General features: G+C 38.3%; 2 long non-coding RNA genes across 3 annotated transcripts in view; both read right to left on the minus strand.

Moving 5' to 3' along the window:
- Positions 1–26134, minus strand: part of LOC127418192 (uncharacterized) — a 364269-nt gene that overhangs the window by 772 nt on the left and 337363 nt on the right. The gene's annotated exons all lie outside the window — the stretch shown is intronic.
- Positions 173–25392, minus strand: LOC127418187 (uncharacterized). 2 transcript variants are annotated; one of them, XR_007893377.1, is made up of 5 exons: positions 22143–25392; positions 21921–21946; positions 20931–21083; positions 20091–20187; positions 173–996 (listed from the first exon to the last, which is right to left on the minus strand). It is a non-coding gene; the product is annotated as an uncharacterized LOC127418187 (long non-coding RNA). The 2 variants fall into 2 exon arrangements; XR_007893376.1 differs by lacking the exon at positions 173–996 and having other exon boundaries at positions 15957–20187.

The following is a 26134-nucleotide window of genomic DNA, read 5'->3' on the forward strand; positions in this document are numbered from 1 at the left end:
ATTGCTCTGTCCAATTACTCCACTTAATTTCTTAAGTTAAATTAAGTTTATATATATTATAACTAGATAATTAAATTAAGAAGAAGAAAAAAAAAGCAAATAACAAAAGTACATTCTTTTTCTGTTTTATTTCATTTTGGAACTTTTCATGAAAATACAACAGACAACAATACACAGTCAAGGAACATAATGCCTTGCCTTGATAACTTTCTTCAAAATTTAGAGGTTTCCAACCTTTGTCTCTATGAGAGCTTCTAGCAATATGCTGTTTTAGAGTGAGTGCCTGGTGAGCTACTCAGAAACAAGTAGAGAGCTACTGGTACCTCCTGAGTTACAGGTTGGAGGGTCCCCAACAAACTTGAATCATATACTTGAAACAGTAGCAACAATTGTGTCATTCATGTCCTGAGAAAATTTTTCCCATAAAACAACATGAAAAAGTCTAGTTTGTTTCAACAAATGCACTATTGTAATTGAAATATCCTGAACTGATTTCATATGGAATCAAATCTAAGTCTGTATCAAATAGGGACCTTGTGAATCAGAGTGGAATCAAACCATGAAATCAGTGCCAATACCATAAAACATACAAGGCAAACAGTGCACAACAGCAAACATGTTATTCTAAAAGTGCAACATTCAAACTAACCACCTGATATTTGGAGCAGTAGTATAACTATTGGGAAGCCCGTTTTACACTGCAAGCTGATTTTTCAAAGACTGAATTTTGGGTGTCAGCTCACCTTTTCCCAGGTTGAGCATTACCTGCTGAATAAAGGAGCAAGTGTTTTTCATGCACTTGGGGTAGTCCAGGTGCAGGGCATAAATCAGTCCAAAAAGGACACAGAAGGCCTGAGGCAGGTTGGCCAGTTCATCCATCACCAAACTCCCTTCCAAGACGATCCCCACTCTGGATGGGTTTAGCTGAGGACTTTCTTGATCAATGCAGAGGATTCCCACTGGAGTCTGATTGAACGAGTCCTTGTCAGTTACATCCTAACAGAGAAAGAAACAGATTGACAAGGAGAAGACATTATCATGCCAGTTAGATAATGCCGTGTTGTCCACCAAAATGTACCTCCCAGGCCCAGTTCTACGGGGGTGCTTGAGGGTGCTAAGCAGATATTTTCTCTGAAAAGAAAATATCTGTTTACTGATACCAAATTATTAAGGATTGGCCAATAGGACTGAGCGGTATTGAGACCAGTGGCAAGAGGTGATGACCCAATGACGGGTAAGACTCTCTAATGGCAAAAAGGGGGGCAACCTAAGGCAGGACATCACCGCCCTGGAAACCTGCCCAAAAAGGTTTGATATGGGTTTAAGGAAATGGATGAATGCTCTTAGGTCAGAAGCATCAAAAGGGAGGTCTAGAAGAGATCTGCCCTAAAATTGTGAGTTCCACTCAGCCCGACTGCATTATAATAACCGCTTTACTAAAACAACTTATCACAGTGTTAAATACCAAGCATTCTGTCACTGTGCTTGATCACACCCTGTGTAGCAGATTATTTATAGATTGGGTTTTTGGGGTAAAGTTTTGAGAGCCATTGCAGACAAGGGAGTGCCTGACTTAAAGTATGAAACAAACCTGGGAATGTTTGTATGATAATTAATTTAGATTGGAAGATGATTTATTACTTATACTTTTATTGAACTCATGTATATTTTAATAGTAATGAAGAATGGAAAAATCATGGTGGTGACTAAAGATTAAGATTGCTTGTCTTGTTTGTTTATAACTACCTAAATGGAATTGTTTAAGAAATAGGGGTGCATGGTTGGCTAAAATTGGCATAATGATTGAAACAACTATTCTTGTGAGAGGAATACTACTGTTCTGTTGTGTGTTACCATTGTTCAAATCATTCTTGATCCGAGCTATAACAAAACAAATGACACTGATCAATGTGAATGGTCTAATGCAATACAATGACAATTATCCTGGATGGACAGAAAGACCAAATTGGGAGGAAATTGATTCCTCCAATGAAAGATATGTATGAGGAGAAGTATGTGTTACATATTTAATCATTCTTTTATTGATTTAATACTCTGATTTACTCTGATGCAGTCTGAAACTATGGAAAACGGCTTAGCTTACAGTTTCTCTCTGTATAAGGCCTTTCTGTGTCAGAGGAAAATTAGTTGATGTGATACAGACAGTGAGAGACCTTGGGAAACAGGAGGAGACATTATCTGGATTCAGAACAATTCATATTGGTTAGGAGCAGAGGAAGTGCCTATAAAACCATTAGACAGAAAACAAATAAATGCTATTCTGAAATATCTGAGAAAGACCAATAAAATACTTTAGGAACTGTGACAAGTCCTCAACTCAGCAAAAGCCCAGGGGAAGTCAGGGGTCGGATACTTTTAGTGATCCTCGTCTGACCAGCCTGTTTGAAGACTAGTTAAGGCTAGATACGAGCTGGGGTTAGAGAGGTACATTGAAATATAATGTACACTGTGATGATAAAAGTTAAGCAACAATGACATCAACACCAGTAGAGCAGATGTGCTCAATGTATCCAATATGTAAAGACACAATAAGGGAGCTGTCTAAAAAAAAAAAAAAAGGGAAAAAATGAACAAAGAGCTTAAACACAAAAAGAGGGAGCATTTGATGTGGCTATGTGTAGAGAAATGGAAGCACTGATAAAAAAAAAATAAATAAAAAAAATCACAAAGCCAAAAAAAAAGAGCAAAAAGGGAAGTTAAGAGAAAAAGAACAGGAAGTATTGCAGTTGTTTAAAAATCATGGAATAAAATTAATAAAAGCTGAGAGACAGGCAAAAAGACCAGTAGATGATAAGTGAAAAAAAAGAGAGACGACCTTATATGTGAGTATGGGAAGTCAGGCAAAAGATCTAGGACCAATGATGGAAAGAGCGGTAAAGAAAAAGTGGGAAGCCACAGAAAATCTGTTAATCTTTGAATCTGTAGAGAAAACATGCCTGAAAATTCTGTTAGACTGCTATGGGAGGCAGTCCAAGGGTGGTGGTGACTACTAAAGAAAAAGAAAAATCAGATTCAAAAACAGTTGAACTAATGTTAGAAATGGAAAAACATGTGCCTGCTGAACTGTAGTCTCAACATGATACAGACGTAGGCTTAGTAAAATCTGCTAATCCAATTAGAATTCAATTTAAACCAGGAGTAAAACTACCAAGAAAACAACAATATCTGTTAAAACAGGAAGTTGTAGAAGGAATTGAATAAACAATTGAGGGATTCAATAAGGCAGGGGTGTTAATTGAAACAGCAAGTCATTGCAACACACCCATATTGCCAGTTGTTAAGGCAGATAAATCAAAATGGCACTTAGTGCATGATTTGAGAGCAGTTAATGAGGTAACGGAAGACTGGCCTGTAGAAGTTCCAAATCCACATACGTTATTGACTAATGTTCCTCCTTCTGCCAATTATTTTACTGTTATTGACCTGTGTTCTGCTTTTTCAGCATCCCTTTAGCAGAGGAAAGCAGACACCTTTTTGCATTCACCTATCAAGGTAAACAATACATACACCAGAATGCCCCAGGGATTTAAACATTCACCACATGTGTTCAATAAAGTTTTGAAAGCTGATTTGGAAGATTTTAGATTGGATAGCACATTGATACAATATTTAGATGATCTGTTGATTTGTTCAACAACATTAGAGCAATGCCACCAAGATTCAATTAAAATGCTCACTAAATTAGCTTAAGGAGGCCATAAGGTCTCAAAGGAGTAACTTCAATACTGCCTACCACAGGTTGAATACTTAGGACGAATCATTGTGCATAAAACTAAAGCTATATCACCAAGCCAATTGGAAGGCATAAGCGAAGCACCCTAACCACAAACAGTGGGACAAATGACCTTTTTGGGCATGACAGGGTTTAGTGCTGATTGGATAGAAAATTATGCTATTAAAACAGCTCCCTTAAGAACACTGATGAAACAGACACGGCATCAAAATCTCTGAGCTCGAATAACATGGGATATGGATGCATTGATAGCCTTTGAATCATTGAAGAAAAAAAAAGAGCTTCAGACAGCTCCAGCGTTAGGAACCCCAGACTACTAAACCATTCCATTTATATGTAGCAGATAGAAGAGATGGATATGCATCAGCAGTCTTAATGCAGGAGACCTGTAGTGGAAGAAAAAAGCAACCAATAGCTTATTATAGCATCAAGTTGGACAATGTAGCACAAGGCTACCCGCCATGCTATCAAAGACTTGCAACAGTATATTTTGCTTATGATAAAGCTTCCACTGTGACTATGGGCTATCCAGTGATAATTTACACACATCACAAAGTAACAGAGTTATTAGAGCAAGGTAGATTTGTTTTAACACAAGCAAGGTGTTTGACATTCAATACTGTTAACTTACCCAGACATTTCCATAAAACAATGTACAACAATAAATCCAGCCAATTTCATTCCTCTAGAAGGGGAGGGAACACCTCATGAATGTGTAATGGACTCTCTAGCTTTTACTCGTTTAAGACCAGATCTAGAATCAACACCAATCATAGATGCTGAAGCAGATTATTTTGTGGATGGGTCATGCTTTAGAGACCATCTAGGAAATCATGCAGGGTATGCTGTTGTCAAAAGAAATGACAATTTTGTTCCAATTGTGATGCAGCATTGTGAGCAGCCATGTTCAGCACAATTGGCTGAATTAAAAGCACTGACTGAGGCTTGTCTCTTAGCAAAAATCAAACTGTTAATATTTATACAGGTTCCGCATACGCACATGGAGTATGCCATTTATTTGGAGCAGTCTGGAAACAAACGGGGTTCAAAAAGACTGATGGGATTCCAATTCAGCATAGCGACCAAATAATCAAGCTCATTTCAGCCATGATGCATCCAAAGAAATTGGCTATAATCAAATGTCAAGCACATAAAAGGCAATGATTCAAGGCAATAATGCTGCAGACTTACATGCCAAAAAAGCTTCAGGATGCCAAGTAGCAGTGATGGCATCTGTATCAGTTTTGCTTCAGCCTCAACCACAATTAGATGACATTGCAAAAATGCAGCAGCAAGCTGGCCCTAATGAACATACCATATAGCAACACAGAGGTGCGAGCAGAGATATCAGTGGCATATGGCGATCTCATGAGGGTCATATGATTGCACCAACGGCACTCCTTACTATTTTAATCTCTGATGCGCATGGTTTTGACCATTGGGCAAGGGGGAAGGTAATTAGGAAAATAAAAAGACAGGGATATTGGTCCCCATATCTACAGGCCATGGTAGATGAATTTTTGGCTGAATGTGAAATTTGTGCACAAAACAATGTCAGAAAGGGTACATCGACACCAATAGGTCACATACCAGTCCCAGAAGGACCATTTAAACATCTGGTAATGGACTATGGGGACATGGCAAAATCAATAAGAGGAAAAAGATACGTGTTGGTGATAACAGACAGATTCAGCAGATGGGTAGAGGCAGTACCATCAGCAGACCAGGGAGCTCAAACTGTGATAAAATTTTTGACCAGAGAGGTCATTCCAAGATTTGGCATACCATCTCAAAAAGAAGCTACAAGGTGTGTGGGCAAACTCATGGGAAATTGCCTTATAAATTGTGAGAACCAAACTCTAGTCTCCCCTGTACTAAAAATATATGAGGAACAAACAGCAGCCATAGCAGATTACTTTTGGATTTGTGGAGGAAGTTATATTACCTAAAAATTGGAAAAGAATATGTACTAGAGTAAGACTAATGCAAGAAGTAACCATGTTAACATGGAACCCCCAAGAATCTGAAACCCAGACTGAGTCAAGAAAACAGGCCCTAGACTGGCTATTGGCAGAAAAAGGAGGGGTTTGTGTAATGTTTGGAGCTGACTGTTGTACTTATATTCCAAACAATACAGCTCCTGATGGATCCTTTACCATAGCCATGCAAAAGCTAAAAAACTTACAAGAGGAAGTGACTGCCAATGCTGGAAGAGATCAATATAGTGGCAAATGGTTTTACAATCTATTTGGATCCTGGGGATAATGGCTGTAGCTATTGTTATTTTTGTGGTGTTGTTGTATTGCGTTGTGCCTCTCCTCAGATCAATGATGGCCAATGTTGCAGCTAAGCAGATGCTCAATGTGTCAGTGAAGCCATCTGGAGTTGATATAGGGCTCACCATAGGCCCTGGACTGGATGAGCTGGATGAATTCTAGTAAAAACCCTGGCATGACACAAAAATGGTAGGGAAGGGGTGCCTTTTATTTTGACTCTTTATTTTCAATTTTCTCTTGTGTTTGGATAGCAAGGGAGTCAGTATACTCATTGTATTTTCTTTTGTAATAAAATTAGGTAGTCCTCTAGATGGATAGAGTAGGCAGGAAGTTAGAGGGTATTATTTTTATTATTTTGGCATATACCCCTTCCTGAAGTGATTATTTTCTTTTAAATGATGTTTGTTGTTTAATCAAACCATGTGAATGAAAGGGAATGATGTTCTGAAGCAGATCATTATCCATGTTATGAGGTTGTAATGGCCCATAGAGCTGTTTCTATGGTTTCAAGTTGTAGTACCACTACCATGCTCCAGGCGGCTCTCTATACTACCACTTCTCTGGATAAAAGACAGAGAGAAGTAGAGTAAGAAATGTTTGGTTAGAGAGAAGCATAGCCTGCTCTTGTACTAACCTTGTGTGTAGAGTCTGGGTTGAGAAACTGTTGTTTTAAGCTCATCCAAGTAAGTATTATGTTCCTTTTGTGTTGTTAACATTGTGTATATATCTGATATTTGGTGGGTTATGTCTCATTTGGGTCATTTCAATGTGGTTATACATGGTGCTAATGTTAGCCTGTATGTTTCTATTTAGAAACTTCTTTCTCGACCCTCATTCACAATGTTGATCTTTCTTATTCTACTGGGTTGAACAACTTCCACTACATATGCTGTACTGCTTATTGTGGGAATTTTAATGCTTCATGCCAATGTCATCGTTGGATAAAGTGAATCAACTGATAAAGGGACGTTTGAGTGCTACAAGGATACAGTTATTGCAACGTACCCTAAACTGAAGCCTGAATTCCTTTAAAACACGTGTATGTTGGGAGCTATTACTTGAAATTACCTACTAGACTGTTTGCTCATCCTTTGTTTAATATCTCCCTATCTCCACCTACACCCATGCTACGAGAACACCAAAGGAAAGCCATCTCTTGAACAATGAACCGATAAGCTCATTTTCTTAGTGTATATATTTATTCATCCTGACAACAAAAACATGCAACAGTCTTTGTGTTGACCCTCTGTTTTTGTATTTATGATTTTTGTGTGATATATGTGAAACTTTTTTTGCAATTATTTCTGTGTTTGGTGTTTCTGAGTCTGGTTAAATTATAGTCAGCAGAGTCCTCCCTTATAAATTTATGTGTGATTTTACCCTGCTGGGAGTTCTCAGCTGGATGGTTACAAGGTAATGTAACTAGGTAAGAGAACCAGAGTTTAAAATGAAAGAAGGTTTACTGTGATTATATGCACTTATAAATGTCTTGTTTAACTCCTCTTTGAAGGTACTAATAATCAAGTAAATTACTACAGAATGATTTATGAACTCTTAAAAACACTGAAAGTGCCACAGGAGGTCTAGAGAATTAAACATCACAAAGACAGGATCGACAAGCATCTCAGTGCTGAGCTGCAAAAGCAAGACTCGACTGGTGGTTTAAAAACCCACTGTCTGTTCCAGGCTACCGGAAATGTCTGTGGGTTCCTCTGGCACCGTGGGACGTATCCGATGCGGCTCTCCTACTATTGTCTAATCACTGTAATATGTTAACCTACTGAAATAAGTCTAATCACTGATGTATTCTGCATAAAGCAAGGCTACCTTTGCACGCACATGCTTTGTACAAGAATTTGATTACTGTTACCCTCCAGAAAAGAACTTAGCTAGGGACCGAAGAGATCTTTTACTTCCTTCTAGTCAAATGTGGAGGGAGATGTTTGGTCTTGTTGCTTCTCCGGAGTGCAGTTCCATAAGTATAGGCATTGTTAGAGGAATGTGTGACTTGAAAGAAATGATGGAGCTTGTCTTGTGCGGTTGCACTCTGGGAAAAGGGCGATAGAAGGTGAGACTTTTTATAAGTCTCAAAGGAGGGAATATATAGTAGATTTTTTATATATCAAATGTAGAAAAATACTACTATAGAATAGCTTTGTGTGTGACTCAGGAGAGGGCATATGAGGATTAAGAGGGCTGATGTTACAAGAAACGCTTTGTGCACTAAGCTGTAGCAGAAATGTTGCAAGAAATACTTTTGTGTCCTCAGCTGTAAGCACAGAACTATGGTATTGAGTCATGAGAAAGCTCTGGAAAGTACAGCAAAGTTAAAAAAGTAACACAACCAATAATCAAAGTAACTGAATGTATACTTTCATGATGAATTTAAAATGTTATTTTTGAATTAAAAGTTCCCACCATTGAAAAGAGGTTAGAGGCTCTGTGAAATAATGGTGGGAAACAAAATCCATTGGATACAAAAGATATTAAGATGGCGTTGGCATGAGGTAATGCTAGATAACAAACTGTACAAGAACTAAGGGTGTTGACAGAGAGAGTCAGATCTCAGCTGACATCTCTGGTTTGTTGGTATGTTCAGTAAACTCTAACATTTGACACCTGGAACTCCTGACTTTGAGAGTTTTCTTACAGAGAGTGGAAGAAATGTTTTCCACGCTCTAGAACATAAAACATGCAGCCTGTTTTATTCAGTTGTGTGCTGAATGGGATGCCAAATAAACCATTGACGAGACTCACATCATGACCCATGAGCATGTAAACAGGTTGATAATGTTCTGAGAATAAAACAAATGTCCACTTTGCGGCCAACATTAAAATAAGCCTTCAGAATCTATAATTTCTGAATATTTTATTTTACTATTAAACCAGACTCCTGATGTAGAGTCTAAATTAACACTGCATTGAAGTCTGGTAAAATAAACAATAATTATATTCATTCTTAATTCAGTTTTACTAACACGTGATAGAAATGTAGCAGCAAAACTTCAAGCTATAGCAGAATGGTCCCATCAGTATACACTTCAGGAAATTGTGCATCATTCATGAGTGCACTACTACTTCTGGGCTTAAAAGATACAATTATGCAGAATATTTATTTTCTCTCTTCCATGATCTACTTAACGGCTTATGTGGCCCCTGTACCAAAATAACTGCACACCTCTGCTCAATTGAATATGTAAGTCTAATTCTGTAAACTGGCAAGCAGATTTCCTTGAATCCTATCAAACACACAAAATTCCCTGCAGTTTGTGTTTGTTTCTTTCATTTTTTACGACATGCCAGCTTCTATAGCTATATTCATGGTGGGAACCAGGTTTAGTTATTTAAAATAGTTTAATAAGTTAAATGAGGTGTATAAGATTCATTTTTCCTAAAAACCTTAAAACTAAATTTGGATTCACTGGATTAAAAACCTTTTCAAAAGAATCAACTGAATAATACAGGTTCCTCAGATGTGTAGAGGTATGACAGTCCAGTAAAATATGTTTAATGGATAGTGGGTTCAGACAAGATGAGCACTTTGGTGAATTTTCTTCTGATAGTAAAAATTGGTGTGTGAGTCTGGTATGTCCTATCCGGCATCTTGTATAAATGACTTGATCCCAGCGATTATTAAAAGGGAACACATATCTTGTTCCAACAACAAGATTTAATTCTCGTAATTTGTTGTTTAAACATTGATCCCACTCTGACTGCCATTTGTTTTTGATATATACATTCAGAGTTGGTTTCAGATCTATGGAAGGTATAGGGCATTTTACTGGTTTAGTAGATAGTGCTTCTCTGGCAGCTCTGTCTGCTTGTTCATTACTGGATATTCCTGAGTGTCCAGGTACCCAGCAGAAAATAATATTAAAACTCTTTGCTTCAAGAGATGACAGTTTGATTAAAATCTTCACGATTGTTGGGTGATCAGTTTTAGTAGCTTCCAATGCTTCAAGATATGATTTTGAATCAGTTATTATAAAAATAAAATTTTTTTTTTAAATTTTGTGGAGCAGTCTCAATAAACTTCAGTGCCAGTATTAGAGCGTTTGCCTCAGCAGTGAAGTCTGAACTTTGGTCAGGGACGCTGATACCCTGACACAGTTGGTTTGTTGCAAAAGCTGCTGCCACTTTATTTCCAGATTAGATCCATCTGTGTATATTGGGATATGTTGTGGGTATACTGCTCTTATGTCCAGAAATTGTTGATGGAAATCATTCGGATGCATTTTGGATTTTTGGTTCCTTGTTAAATCCAGATGGATTTTAGGCTTTTTGAGATCCCATGGAGGAATTTTGCAGAAATGTGTCTGTTCCACACTGTTTAGATCCACTTTCAGATTCTCCAGATGGGTTTTTATACGTAGGCCAAATGGACGAATGAAACTTGTTTTTTTTTCACATATTGTTGAATGCTGAAGTGGGAAAACTGCTGAATAGGTTGGGTTTTCATATTTCATAAGTTTGGTTGCATATTGTAAGGCCAACTTTAGGCGTCTGATTTCCAAAGAAGGTTCACTGGCTTCCGCACTTTGGATTGGTGATGTTCTGTAGGCTCAGTGTACAGTGTCCAAAAGTCGTATGTATGACTTCCTAGCTGATCCATAAATGATACTTCCATAGAACAGCTTTGAGCATACCATGGTTCTGTACAAGTTCATGAGAGTTGAGCTGTCTGATTTAATGTGAGGAATAAAAGACAGCTTGTTGTCAAAAGTGATACCAAGAAACCTGTTCTCTTTAACAACTTTAATGGGGACTCCATCCATAAACAGCTCTGGTTCATTGTGTAGTGAATGAAGCTGACAGAAATGCATACAGATGGTTTTTGTTTGTGAGAACTTGAAACCGTTCTGTGTTGACCAGGAATGCATTTTGTTTATCTTCAATTGGATTTTTCGCTCGATAGTATTCATGTACTTGCTCTTGTAGCAAATGCAGATATCATCTACATATAAACTACAGAGGACATCAGAGCCAATGACTTTTGCAATGCTATTTATTTTAATACTGAAGAGGGTTACTGATACGATACTTCCTTGAGGTACTCCAAGTCTTTGTTTATGTAGGTTAGACAAGGTGTTTGCTATTTTAACTCTAAAAAGTCTGTTCGATAAAAAACTTTCAATGAAGATTGGCAGTTGACCTCTAAAATTCAATTGGTACAAATCCTTTAAAATTCCATGTTTCCATGTCGTGTCATAGGCTTTCTCCAAATCAAAGAAGACAGCTACAACGAGGTCACGTGATGCCATGCAAGAAGCAGACGTGTGAACGACGAGCTCTGCACACTTTGTTAAATTTTTTATTATTCTCATGTTAAAATTTGGTGAAATTCGAGACACCCAGATACACATTTGCTCTTTGAGGTAAAACATGGCAAAGAAGTCAAAATCATCAGGCTCTGGAGACATTAAAAGACACTTACCTGTTCAGGATGAAAGCCCCAACAGGCCTACAGACCAGGGACTCGTTTTGGATGGCGCGGCGGGAGAGGAGATTCAGCATCAGTTGTCCAACATGTCGGTGATGTTGACGAAGGTTCTTGCTGACTTGGAGGATCTCGCTGTAATACGTCAATCGATTACGCCGATGGAAATAAAATTCTCTGAGTTAGTTACAAGAGTGTCGGATGCTGAGAAACTAATAGATTATTTGGAGTCTTCGGAGAGGGAATTAACCGCTAATCGGCCCGCGACCAAAGTTGATCTGGAACGTATTCTTGAAAAGCTTGAAGATCTTGAGAATAGAAACCGCAGGAATAACATCAGAATTGTTGGAATTCCTGAGCATGAGGAGGGCTTAGATATGGTGAAATTCCTAGACGACCTCTTCCCGAGTCTGCTCGACATAACAGGCCACAAGCTGGAAATCGAGCAAGCTCACAGAGTCCCAGCTCACAGATCTGCTGAGGGAAACAGGCCCCAATCGATTCTGGCCAAATTTCTGAGGTCATCCGATAAAGATCTTGTGTTGCGCCAGGCGAGGAACAAAGGGAAGCTTTCTTGGAGGAATCATAATATTTTCTTGTTCCCGGACTTTGCGAGTTCGACAAGAGAGAAACGCAATCGGTTCAAGGAATGCAAGAAACTCTTACATCGGCGAAAGATCTCGTTTGCTCTTATGTTTCCGGCCAAACTGAGAATAGAAATGAAGAATGGTCGCAAAGTATTTACAAATCAGGCAATGTATTTTATTGAATCAATGCGTGAGTAAACCATTGGATGTTTCTCATATGAGTGGGTCTGACTCGCTGTAATTACTCTGGCTTTTGAGGAAGCTGGGCGTCATTTTGGTTTCTTTTTGCGTTGGCTCCGCCTAGCTGCTGGAGTTGTTTTGTGAATAACACTTTCCTTAAAGAAGTTTTTGCATTGATGAAGGCTATTGCATAGAAGTTCCTGGCCAGTTTGAGAGTGGACACTACGGATGACTGCAAAATATCTACATGCTCACACAAAGGATGTCTTTTATAAAGTTGATGGTTTGAGTAAGTCATGGTATATACTTTTATGCAGCCTCCGAGTGAATTGACTTGACCATCCGGGGAACCGGGATGTCAGTTTTTATTTCTTTTTGTGTTGGCTCCGCCTAGCGGCTGGAACTGGAATGATTACGTCATCCGCTGAACTCATAACAGCTGGCTCACTGAACATTTGTTTGTCTATCTGTGAAATTAAATGGTTTTATATCAGCTGAAATTTGTTTTGTGGAGGATCACACCTTCAAAACAATTCTGTGAATTAATCTACATGTTCTGTGTTCATTCTTCCTTTTGGCTTGGGGTTATTTTACAAAGTATTTTCTGTTATGTAATTTTGCTTCACAAATTTGAGGGGCAAAATTGAGCAATCCGATGGCAAAGTTGTCGTGGGGGCTCGTGGGCGTTCATGGACCTTTTGAGTTTAGAGGGATTGTCGCCAGTTGGCGCTTTTGCGTGCAGGGTTAATGCGCACGTTTTTCTTTTTTCTGTTTGTTTTGTTCAGGGGGAAGTTCGGGGTTTGATTGTTTCACTAATGGGGAATGTGGTCTGTATAATTTTGTTTTTGACACACAATTTATTTTTTCTACTACATCAAAATGTCAAATGTTAATATGAGTGTACTATCTCTCTCCACATGGAATGTAAATGGGTTGGGGCACCCCATAAAAAGAAGGAAGGTTATTACTTTTCTTAAACATAAGAAATATGATATAGTGTTTCTTCAAGAAACGCATCTTTCCCCGCAGGAAGCTGAAAAATTTGGGAAGATATGGGGTGGACATATTTTTTTAGTGTTGGCTCAAGTAAGAGCAAGGGAGTCATTATATTGGTAAATAAACATTTACAATTCAAATTTCTCAAACAGATTAAAGATAAATTAGGAAGAGTCATTATTGTTTTAGCTGAAATTCAAGGGCAAAGGTCGCTTTTGGCTAATATTTATGCGCCTAACGCTGATGATCAGGGATTTTTTATAGATCTTGAAGGGATTTTGCAAACCGCTGGCACCCCTCATGATATAATATTGGGAGGAGACTTTAATCTTTTGATGGACTCAGTCCTTGATCATAGTGAAGCAAAAGTGTGCAAGCCCCCTAGAGCAACACTGACGCTTCACAGGATGTGTAAAAATCTTGGTCTTACAGATATTTGGAGACTTTTGAACCCATCTGGTAGGGACTATAATTTTTTTTCATCAGTCCATAAGATTTATTCTAGAATAGATTTTTTTTATATCCAAATCCCTCATTTCATCTGTTGTTGATTGCTCAGTTGGAAATATCTTAGTCTCAGATCACGCTCTGGTGAGTTTAAAGGTGTTGCCATATACAGAGAAAAAGAAATCATATAGTTGGCGCCTTAATGTGTCCCTTTTGCAAAATCCTGATTTCCAACAAATGCTAAAGGCTAAATCAGTGTTTATATGGAGACCAATTGGTCCTCAGTATCCACTGTGGGCGTGGCTTGGGAGGCACTTAAGGCGGTTCTTAGGGGTCGGATCATACAGTATGCCTCATTCATCAAAAAATCCAAAGCACGAGAACTCGTGGAGTTGGAAGGAAATATTAAAAATGCCGAAGCAGAGCTGAAGCGCCGTTTGTCATCCGATGGCCTCAGAGAATTGACTCGATTGAAATACAGATATAATACTATTTTGTTGCGGAAAGTAGAGTTTTGGTTATTCAGGGCAAGACAGTCATACAGCATACTGCCCAGAAACGGCTTTCCAGTGGCCCAAACAGAGCATTAAGTATTTGGGTATTTTATTTCCAGCAAATCTGTGTGATTTAGTTAGAGTTAATTTTGACCCCTTAATAAAACGGTTTTCGAGCGATGTGGGCAGGTGGGCTTCATTACATTTATCTATGATTGGGAAGGTTAATGTTATTAAAATGAATTGTATTCCAAAATTAAATTACTTACTGCAGTCTCTCCCTGTAGATGTCCCCCTCTCTTATTTCAAGCAATTTGATAGCATATCAAAGTCTTTCATTTGGAATGGTAAGCGTCCCAAATTACATTTCAATACGTTACATAGGCCGATTGACAAAGGTGGGCTAGGCCTACCTAAGATTTTATTTTATTATTATGCATTCGGTCTCAGACATTTGGCTCATTGGTCGCTTCCACCTGAGAGAGCCCCTCCCTGGTTCTGTATAGAACAGGATGTTCTTGCCCCTATTTCGCCACTGCAGAGCCTTTCTATCAAATTAATCGTAGAAGCTAAGTTACATCCCATTATCTCGCACTTGAACACGGTGTGCACAAAAGTGTCCAGACTGTTTAATTCTGACATTTTTTTAAATGTTGCCTCGAGCATATGGCTGAACCCCAAACTATGCATCAACAAGTCCCCTTTTTGCTGGTCAGAGTGGATTGGGAGGGGGGTTACTACATTCGGTGACCTGTATGAAAATGGAGTGTTGAGATCCTTTCAAACTTTGGTTCAACTTTTTGGGATTCCTAGATCTCAGTTCTATAAGCATTTACAGCTGCGCCACCTGCTCTGTACTGTTTTTGGGAGTGGTTTACACCCTCCTAAAGCAGCAGACACTCTGGGAGAGGTGATTACTGCTTTTGGAAAAGGTCATGAGGCATCGGTGTATTACTCCATACTAATTCAGAGTCTGGGAGACGGAACTTCAACTTCTCTTAAGAGATTATGGGAGAAAGATCTAAATTTGGTATTGGAGCAGGGAGAGTGGGCTGGGATTCTAAAAAATGTCAAATCTGAATCCAGAGATGCAAGGGTTTGCCTCATGCAATTTAAGATTTTACATAGAGTCTATTGGACCCCCTCTAGATTGCATGGGCTTGGTCTTAAAGACACATCCACCTGCTGGCGATGTCAATTAGAAGATGGAGACATAACCCATGTCTTTTGGGGATGTGTTAAGATGCAAGAATTTTGGATGAGGATTCAGAGTTTTATGTGTGAGGTTTTGGCCTCTCAAATTGTATTTTGCCCCAGACTCTGACTCTGAGATGGGGCAATCATTAATTTGGAGAATAAGCACATGAAAAACTGGGTCCTAACTAGTGTTATGATCGCCAGACAGATCACTTTGAGGAGTTGGAAGTCGGCTGGAGCACACACTTTTCAGGAGTGGTGTTCAGAGATGGCCAGAGTGGCAGCTCTTGAGGAGGGGGTATCCAAAAGACTGGGGAGTCTGGACATGTTTGCGAAGAAGTGGGGCAGATATCTGTCTTTTTTGCAAGGCTCTCGGTGAGGGACAGTGGAGAGAGAGGTGTAGGGGTTTTATGTATGTAATTGTTTTATTTTTTTAAATTTTTTTTTATATTAATTAATTAATTAATTTTTGTTGTGTGACCACTGGGGTGTTGTTGGGGGTCGGGTGGGGGATTGAGGGGGGGTTGTATATTGATTCTGTTTATGTGTGTCCTGCTATGTATATATTTAATGGTTGAATCAATAAACAATGTTAATTGGAAGTATTGTATCCAACAATTCAATGTGCTCGACTTGACCTTTTATATCCAGTGTGACAAATAAACAAGAAGTTATATCAGCCATAAAAAATAATATAAAATAAATAAAATAAATAATAAAAAAAGAAAAAAGAAGACAGCTACAATGTGTTCTTTTCTGGTAAAGGCGTCACGAATATAGCTTTCAAGACAAATAAGGTGATCTGTAGTGCTTCGACCTTTCCTGAAACCACACTGGGCGTTACTTATGTGGTGTTTAGATTCCAGTATCCAGACCAGGCGATCATTGAGCATCCTCTCCATTGTTTTGCATAAACAACTGGTTAAAGCTATAGGGCTGTAGTTTATGGAGTCGTTATGGTCTTTTCCTGGCTTTGGAATAGGTATTATTTCTGCTTCATGCCAGGCAGATGGGATTTTTCCCGATATCCAGATGGAGTTAAAAATTCTAAGGAGCATATTCAGGGAAAGGTGGGGTAGATTCATTAAAAATTGATAGTGGATTTTATCCGGTCCAACAGCTGTTTCGTGGGATTTTTTTAATGGCTCGCTGTAGTTCTTCCATAGAAAAAGGTTGGTTGTATGGCTCTGTGTTACTGGAGCCAAAGTTAATCTTTTCTTTTTCTTGTTGAGCAAGAAAAGTTCGAAAAGCAGGAAGGCAGTTCTCAATAGACGATTGTTTTCGAAAGTTTTTGCTAGAATGTTTGCAATTTCTTGTTTTGAAGTCAAGAGTGTGCTGTGCTGTTTGATGTGTTGTATTTGAGGACCGTTGTTTTTTCCCTTCATTTCCATATCAGGTTCCATATTTTGTATGATGGAGTACTTGTCACGTTGGAAACAAATCTTCTCCAGCTTTCCTTTTTTACTTCATTTATAATTCGTCTTGCTCGTGCTCTACTCATCTTGAGTTTTATAAGATTTTCAGTTGATGGATGTCTGAAGAACAGTCTTTCAGTTTTTTTTCCTCTCTTTTATAGCTTCCTTACATGTATCATCAAACCATGGATGTCGTCTATGTTTTATGTTTAAAGATGTTCTTGGGACTAATAATAATTATTAATAATTAATTAATTAATAATAATAAATAATTTTCTTTATTTATCACACATTATACATTTTTTGCACATATACAGTGAAATTCTTCTTTTTCACATATCCCAGCTAGGCTGGGGTCACAGTGCAGGGTCAGCCATAATATGACACCCCTGGAGCAGATAGGGTCAAGGGCCTTGCTCAAGGGCCCAACAGTGGCATCTTGGTGGTGCTGGGGCTTGAACCCCCAGCCTTCTGATCAGTAACCCAGAGCCTTAACCACTGAGCCACCACTGCCCCTGGGACTGTATCATTAGCTATAGATAAGAGCATTTCAGTTAAATTTTGCATAGCATCTGGGCTGTCTTCTGGAAACCGTGTCAGTTTCTCATGACAGAGGGTTTGAAATTGATACCAATTTGCTTTTTTAATTTGCCATCTTTGTACATTTGTTTCTTCCTCTCTGCCTTTGATGGTTACAATGATTGGGAAATGATCACTTCCACAGAGGTCATGCCAAACTTTCCATGAGAGGTCTAAAAATAATTCAGGCTGACAAATTGTTAGGTCGATTGCAGAGTACGTTCCATGTCCTGGATGTAAATAGGTATTCAATCCATTATTTAAAAGACATAAGGTGTGGTTATCTATAAAATCTTCTTTTCTTTTGTGTTACAGTGATTACTGCCCCACAAAGTGTTATGACTATTAAAATGTCCCATGAGAATAAAAGGAGATGGGAGCTGAGCGATAAGGTGATCTAGGTCCATGTGTGTCAAGTTAAAAATTTGGAGGAATGTAGATAGAGACGACTGTAATTGTTTTCTGCAAAGTCAGGCGTACTGCTGTTGCCTGTAGTTTGCTATTAATATTTATTTGACTATGGATCACATCTTTTCTTATCAAAACAGTTGTACCACCGGAAGCCTGCTTATCACTGGGACCGAAAGTGTTAAAACTTGTAAAAATTTTAAAAGAGAGAGTACCGTCTGGTGGTAATTGTGTTTCTTGAAGACATATGGCTAGAGGGTTAATAATTGCAGTTAGACGCTGCAGCTCCGTAAAATTTGCCCTGATACCACGACAGTTCCATTGGATGATATAATTTTCCATTACCTATTAGGGAGAATAGGGACAGTTTTCTGCCTTTAGGGGATGGACTTCTACTATGGTATTCATTCTCTTTCATTTCCACATCTTTTGTTTGTTTTGTCTTTGAGGCTTCATCTTGGGATACTTTTGATTGTGAAGAACTTGCCTTACCATTGTTTTTATTTGCCTTTTGGTTTGCTGTTATTGAGCTCTGACTGGAGTGAATGTCATTTAGAAGAGTTTCGCTCTGGGTTCCTGTGTTCTTCTTCTTTGGGGGAATATTACTATGGTTAATGGTTTGGGGTTTGTCTTTATGCATCCAGGTGATATCTGTCTGGCAGTCTGTTGTTCTCACAGCTTTTTTTGCAACAGAGGCGAAGGTTGTATTCAGCGTAAAAACAGGGACGACATCCACCATTTTCTTTGCTTCGAGGTAACTGATTCTCTTAGTACACCTGATCTTCTGTATTTCCTTTTCTTTGATCCACATGGGACACTGTTTTGATGCAGCAGAATGTTCACCTGAGCAATTACAACATTTTGATGGTTTTTCACAGCTCCTTTTGTCATGGCCTACCTCCCCACAGTTACAACAGGTATGTTTTTTGTTGCAGCCATTAGATCCATGGCCGTATTTTTGACAGTTGAAACACCGCAGAGGGTTGGGTACAAATATGTCCACTGGAACACTTAAGTATCCAATTCGAAGCCCTGCAGTTTGTGAACACACAATTGGTGCATCAAAACGTATAAATGTGTATGATTGTGCAAATCAGTATGTCCCAATCTGCAGGTGCAGCATTTTGCTGACAATTTCAGCGACAGATCATGTGAAAAAAATGAAGCAATAAATGTTTTGTACATAAAAAACTGTTATTTACGTTGTTTTAGTAGCATTTAAACATGATTTAATATATTTTAAAAATTTGTAATTACGATACATCTCCACTTTATTCAGAGCACCCCCTCTATTTTCAGAAGCACCCTCAGTGATTTTGATCTGAAATCAGGCCTGGTACCTCCGACTGTATAATGAAAAGCACCATGCAATATAAACTGCACTGAAAGTAATTATTAAAAGGACAATACCAGTCTTAATATGACTTTTTGTCAACTGCCATATTTGGATCTGTACATTACAAGTACTGACTTAAAAACTGTGCACCAAATATGGTTTTGTAGATTAGCACCTATGGAGAGAGTTTACCCACTTTCAGCCCCGGTCGTGCTCAAAAGATGTGAAAAACTGTTCCCAGAAACTTCTATGTTACCATGCAACATTTTTGTGAATCACATGACTCCAAGTACATTTGCCTAAACTGCTTTAATTTACTGTCACCAGTGGAAAGTTTTGCAGATGTCTTTGGCTCCCAAACTGAAACGGGAGTTTTGAGCACGCTTGTTGGAACAACCAGGATTTAACAACGAGCAGACCCAAAACTCATGTTTGAGTTTGGGACAAGAAATACATGTAGCTTCCAACTGGTGACAGTAAAGTAAAAAAACAAAAAAATTAGGCAAATGTAAAGGGAGTCATACAACTTAAGTTTCTGGGAGCAGTTTTTCAAATCTTTTCAGCACAGCTATGACTGAAGTTCTCCTGAACTGCCAAGCTATCAAACCATATTCAGTGAACAGTTTTGCAACAAATACTTGTAATGTACAGATCCAATTACTGCAAGTATTGTCCTTCAATCTCAGAAACCATTAGTCGAAGTTTTTCCTTTCATTTGTACTGCCACAGCAGAGAAAAATGTTCATTTGAGCCCATTTTTACTGATTTTATAGTCAAATCTTTTCAGTTTGTCATGTCATAAATCAGTAATACAGATATTCAAAAATGTTTTTAGTTAAAATTTGCTTGGCCATAAAATAAAAGTCTGGGAAATACTGAATGCTGATTAAATGATTCTGAAAATCAGTAGCAGACAGTCTTCATTAATGGCTTAAAATAAAAAAAATAACTATGTACATGCAACATTTACACCAAATTAAATACTTTCGAAGCAGTTCTTGAAGAAGGCAGAAGGATCATCCCCCAAAATGACCGGCAGTCCCCGAAGACAAAGGCACCTAATGTCTGTTGGCTCAGTGGTCTGGAAGATAGTACACATATTGTACAACACAATTTGCTAAGGATACTCACATGTATTAATCAAATTCCTGAACTTCCCCACAATTCTTTATGACTACACTGCAAATTTCCAGGACTGGAAAGTAAAGGACAGGACAAGAGGAGATGACACAAAAGCAAAGGAGAGAGGAGAGAAAAGGTAGAGGACAGAAGGGTAAAGGATAGAAGAGGAGAGATGAAACAAGAAAAGGGGAGAGGAAAGCGGAGAGGACAGGAGAAAAGGAGAAAAAAAGATGAGAGGAAGAGATTTAAGGGGATAGTTCACCCAAAAATGAAAATTCTCTCATCATTTTCTCACCCTCATGTCATTTCAAACCTGTATGACTTTATTCTGTGGAACACAAGAAGATATTTTGAAGAACGCTGGTAACCAAACACATTGGTTCCCATTGACTTCCATTGTATGGACAAAAAACCACTGAGATATTTCTCAATATATCTTTTTTTGTGTTCCATAGAAGAAAGTCATACAGGTTTGGAATGACATGAGGGTGAGTAAATGACAATTTTCTTTTTTGGGTGAACTATCCCTTTAAGAATGGAGAGGACAAGAGAGGAGAGGAAAACAGAGAAAAGAGGAAAGGGGAGAGAAGAGCAAAGGAGAGAAGAGATGAGAAGGAAGTAGATAGAGGGAAGGCAAAGGGAAAGGAGAGGAACAGAGAGAGGGAAGAGAGAGAGTAGACTAATGTAGACAAGTCAACCCACCTTTGTCTGACATAAAAGCTCAGCCAAAAGCTGGGCGGTGAGGCCTTTCTTCTTCCTGAAGAGGTCTATCAGGCTTGGAGAGAAATGGTCAAGAGCATCAAATAAGTTTTCTCTGAGATGTTTCCCCACCACTCTGTTGAACTCGTAATAAACCTGAAACATAAAACATAGCAAACCATGTATAAGCCCATGGTCAAATGACCCCATATATGACCCCCAACACTACATGATTTGGGTCACACAGTGTTAACCACTCCCAGATGGTCATATACAGTATGTATATATGTGTGTATATATATATATATATATATATATATATATATATATATATATATATATATATATATATACACCCATTTTCCAGCTGCATGTTCTATTTTCTTATGTGTTAATGTTATTTGAGTCAACAAATGAGTAAATTCAATCCTTAGACAGCTTGTGCCTGCTTAAGTATCTGATTTTCATTCTCACTGGCTTCTTCAATCACCTCTTCTAATTACTCCATATCATCAGCATGTGACATTTGCTCTTGTGCAGCATCACTGTCATGGCTTACATAATCATGGCCAATGATTTCTGACTTGAACCTCTTCCAGTTATGTTCCTTGTGTACTTTACTCTTGTATGCTTTGAAAGTGGAGTAGACACTGCTTTCAAAGTTACAGTCTTTATGAGGGCACCTGACTTTATGGTTTACTTTTAAATGTGCAGTATGCAGGTGAATAAAGTAATCAGCCTCAGAACAAGACTCAGCAAACCCACATGACAGACTGCAAAACTTAACTGGTACATCTACATTTGGTTGCTGATCTGAAGTTTTGGTGTGAAGGCGGGATAAGTGTACTTTTAGTGCACTGAGTGATTTAAATGTACATAGACATTCCTGATGTAAACAAGGAAATGGTTCCGTTCTTGCATAACTTCCATGTTTGAGCCTATAATGTTTAAATAGCTGTGCTCTCTTTTTACAGTTATGAGAACAATACTCACACTTCCAAAACATCTCTTCCTGTGACCTGCAAAACAATAAACCAAGTTAATTTATCATAGAAAAGCCCGTTAGAGAACTATGAACCAAGATAAAACTGGAGTTACATCCAGTAGATACTGTTTTTGTATTTAAACCATTAATTAACTTTAACTTAATCTATTTCAGTCAATAGCCGTGTCAAAATACAACGTGGTCGCTAACGTTAACTTAAATGCACTCACCAGATTCAGTAGACCATGGTTCAGCACTCGTCCTGTCGCCCTCCTCTCTCCTCAGCTGAAAGCAGTGTGCGGCACCTCATGCGTCGCCAAGTGGGAGTTTAAGCACACGAGTATGGAAAGTATCTAGCTAATAAATGAAAAATTTCCCTAACAGACGAAAAAATGTCTGTCGAACTCACCGGTTGGGGGTTCAAGCACGGTGGTGTCTGCCACATGCGAGTGAGAAAAGTAGTCGAACTATTTAAAACAACGTTTTTCACTGCTCACAAACAGCTCACAAAAATGCTCACGGGGCAGTGGTGGCTCAGTGGTTAAGGCTCTGGGTTATTGATCAGAATGTCAGGGGTTCAAGCCCCAGCACTGCCAAGATGCCACTGTTGGGCCCTTGAGCAAGGCCCTTGACCTTATCTGCTCCAGGGGTGCTGTATCATGGCTGACCCTGCACTCTGACCCAAGCTTAGCTGGGATATGTGAAAAAAAAAAAAAATGTCACTATATATGTGCAAATGTATAACATGTGATAAATAAATACAATTATTATAATTAATAAATTATAAAAATGTAACAAGCAAAAAAATGTCTGTCAAACTGGTTAAAACAAATTTTCCAACTTCTCACCAACAGCTCATCAAATTCGCACACACTTTTGCAACCACGAGAAAATGACTTTGCCTGACTCCGCAACAGCTGACCAGTGTCAGAGACATTAGTGTGGGGGATGGGCTGGCGAGGTATCTAAAGGCCAGGTGTGCATTCACGTTCCCATCGTGCATTGCCTCAAGAAACTGCCAATTGCTGTATTCTGTTAAAAGATGCAGCCGCCACCTTTGACAACATTCTAATATAATACTGAATATATTTGAATATATTTTGCTGATCCTGCCAGAGTCGTCTCCATAGTAACATATGCAGAGGCTCATGGGTACTGTGCCATTAGACATACAGAATCGACAGAAAAATGTGATTTCTCAGAAATGAATTTGAAATATTTAGAAGTGATGGCCAAAACATACGGAAACCCATTTCTGCCACTTAAAAAAAAATTACATAGTATGCCATAATAATGAGAACATATCTCATAATAATGACTTAGGTTTTCATAATAATTACATAATTCTCATAGAAATCTCATAATTATGACTTTCTATGATCTTATAATGACTGAACATAAGTATAAGTCTTAATTATGGGAAATGTTCTCATTATTATGAAATATTAAGTCATTATGACATAATAAGTCATAATTATGACATAGTATCTTATACTTATGAGATACAAAATCATAACTATGAGATACAACATCATAATTATGAGATATATTCTCATTATTATGAGACATGACATATGTGACTTCCCTTTTTTCAAGTGGCGGAGGTGTGGTCAGGACAAAAACGTAATAATTTTAAGCCATTTAACTTAGTTATTCACACATTCAAATATGTCTACAAATTAGTAGAATATACTTACACGTTATAGTGATGCAATTAAACTTAAATCATTTAAGTATATTGTAATTAAATGGTTTAATTAGATATTAAATCTGGGCTAACAATGTACACTTCAAATGAAACAAAAATATAATCGAAATAACTAAGTGGTCAGAAAATCATATCCTACCAATTCCAAACATTTTACTGTCTCCAACTTCTTCCACTGGTCTGTATTGCAGTGACATAAAAATCACTCTGTGACAACAGGTGGAAACAAAAACGAAAATTGCGATTTGAATTAGTGCTCTCACAAAAATTGGATAAGACGTTGCACACGGTCGTTGCACATAGCACTGCGCTTTGCGCTGAAGGATCGGATTATCCCAGCAGAAGGAAATTAAGAAGAATTAAAACAGAATTTCAGCAAGATGGCCTATAACACTGGAAATTCCTCAAAGCCATAAAACTAAGAGCTGCCAAAATGGCTCCCTAAAGTCTGGCATGGCCCAGCTAAATGAGAAGTTTGTTGCATCTGCCTAAAATGTAACTGTCACAAAACTAAGGCTGACAGAGACCCCTGGAATTCCTCAATGTCATAAATTAAAAGATTCTGCTCTGCTAGGCGCCAAGGCCTTTGGTTGAGACCTGACTTTGGATGATAAAATGGTCAAGGAGACTAACCATTCTGCTAAAACAGCATGATTTAAAACAAAAGGGCCATTGGTCAGAGAGGCCCCTCAACCCATGGGACAGTGACATAGGGCAGACTCAGCATGACCTTCTGAACTTCCACACAGAGCTAAAGCAGGTTTCCTTATGAGACCCTCGTGTTTGCACGATTCTAATACTAAGACATCTCATCTTAATCCAGGAACATTTCACACAAAGTCACAGTACTTTGCTAAGTTAACCCTATAAAATGCATGGAATCACCCTTGTACTGAAATACACAATACCTAGCCTTGCTAGATAATTCTGAAAATGATGTTATGACCTGTGATCACTTTTATAACTGACAAATGAATGAATGTATGTACCCTTTAAAATATGTGCAGTGATTTGTAATCACTTATAACTGACAAATTGATGATTATAATCTTTAATCTTATGTTATTCATGTAATTTTACTAAGAATGGTAACTATTCATGATAAAGCACATCATGTTTACTATCGTTAGGATTCTTTCTCCATTTCAGGAATGTTTATTTTAATTAATTTTTTGGTATATTCAGTTGTATCCAAGATATGAAATGTATGGTTAAAACATGTACCATTTTGATTGGGAATTTTTAAGAATCCTTTACACAAAGGATTGTAAATCAACTTTGAAAAGGAAGGAGGTGGTTGACCATGTGACTCCGAAAAGTCACTTCTGATTGGCTCAGGACACCTTTGGGGTTCTGCCACTCTCAACGCAAAGCTCTGGTACCAAGGAAGAATGCTCTCTCTTCTTCTTCGCAACGACACACAAATATATCTCCAGACTTTTGCTGAAAGTGCTGGTGTATTATTTAAATACTTAGAGTCTAAATCGATTTGCAATCAGATTACCCAAAGTATCAATGGTTCTTAAGGCATTGTCTACAGACTCCATAAAGTTCCTTTTCTCTGTATAGATCATTTCTACTCGTCACTTTGTTCACTTTAGTCACCAACCTGTTTCATGTTTGTATGTGTTAGATTAGTTTTATGTTTAGATTAGCAATAAAGTCTTGTTTGTATTCAAAGATAATTTGACTGTGGTATATTTTGTAATTACAAAATTGTATTGATTCAAAGAAAAAACACAACAGAGAAAAACACAACACATACACACCGAATCAACATTTAACTTTTAACCCCCACTAATATCCCTCCCCATACACCAATCCCACCCTAACCCCCAATGAACACCACTGTGGTCACATAAAATAATACACACACAAACAAACAAACCAAAAAAATAAATAAAATATATAATAAACATACATAATTAAACTAAACTTCTCTCTCCCCATCCTTTCCCCAAGAGTCCCCCAAAACCGCCAAATACCTACCCTACCTTCTGATAAACAAGTCCCCAAACCCCAGCCTCTACCTGCTACCTCCTCAAAAGCTGCCACCTTCCCCATATCTGCACACCACTCCAGAAATGATGGCGCTCTGTCCGACTTCCAACCCCTTAAAATAATTTGTCTGCCAATCATAATACTACACAGAACACCATTTTTATATATTTGTCCCCCAAATTTATGACCGCCCCCTCGCCCAAAATACAAAGTCTGGGGCAAAGTAAAATTTGAGTGCCCAAAACACCACACAAATTACCTTCAACCAAAAATCTTGGATCTTAACATACCCCCAAAAGACATGGGTTGTGTCTCTAACTTCTGATTGGCATCGCCAGCAGGTGGGTGTGTCTTTAAGACCAAGCCTATATAATCTAGAGGGGTCCAATAAAATCTACGTAAAATCTTAAATTGCATAAGGCAAACTCTTGCATCTCTAGATGCAGTCTTGACAGAATCCAAGCCCACACTCCCTCCTCCAATACCAAGTTTAGATCCCATAATCTCACTCAC

The sequence above is a fragment of the Myxocyprinus asiaticus genome, chromosome 27, assembly GCF_019703515.2.
Source record: "Myxocyprinus asiaticus isolate MX2 ecotype Aquarium Trade chromosome 27, UBuf_Myxa_2, whole genome shotgun sequence".
Lineage (NCBI taxonomy): Eukaryota > Metazoa > Chordata > Actinopteri > Cypriniformes > Catostomidae > Myxocyprinus > Myxocyprinus asiaticus.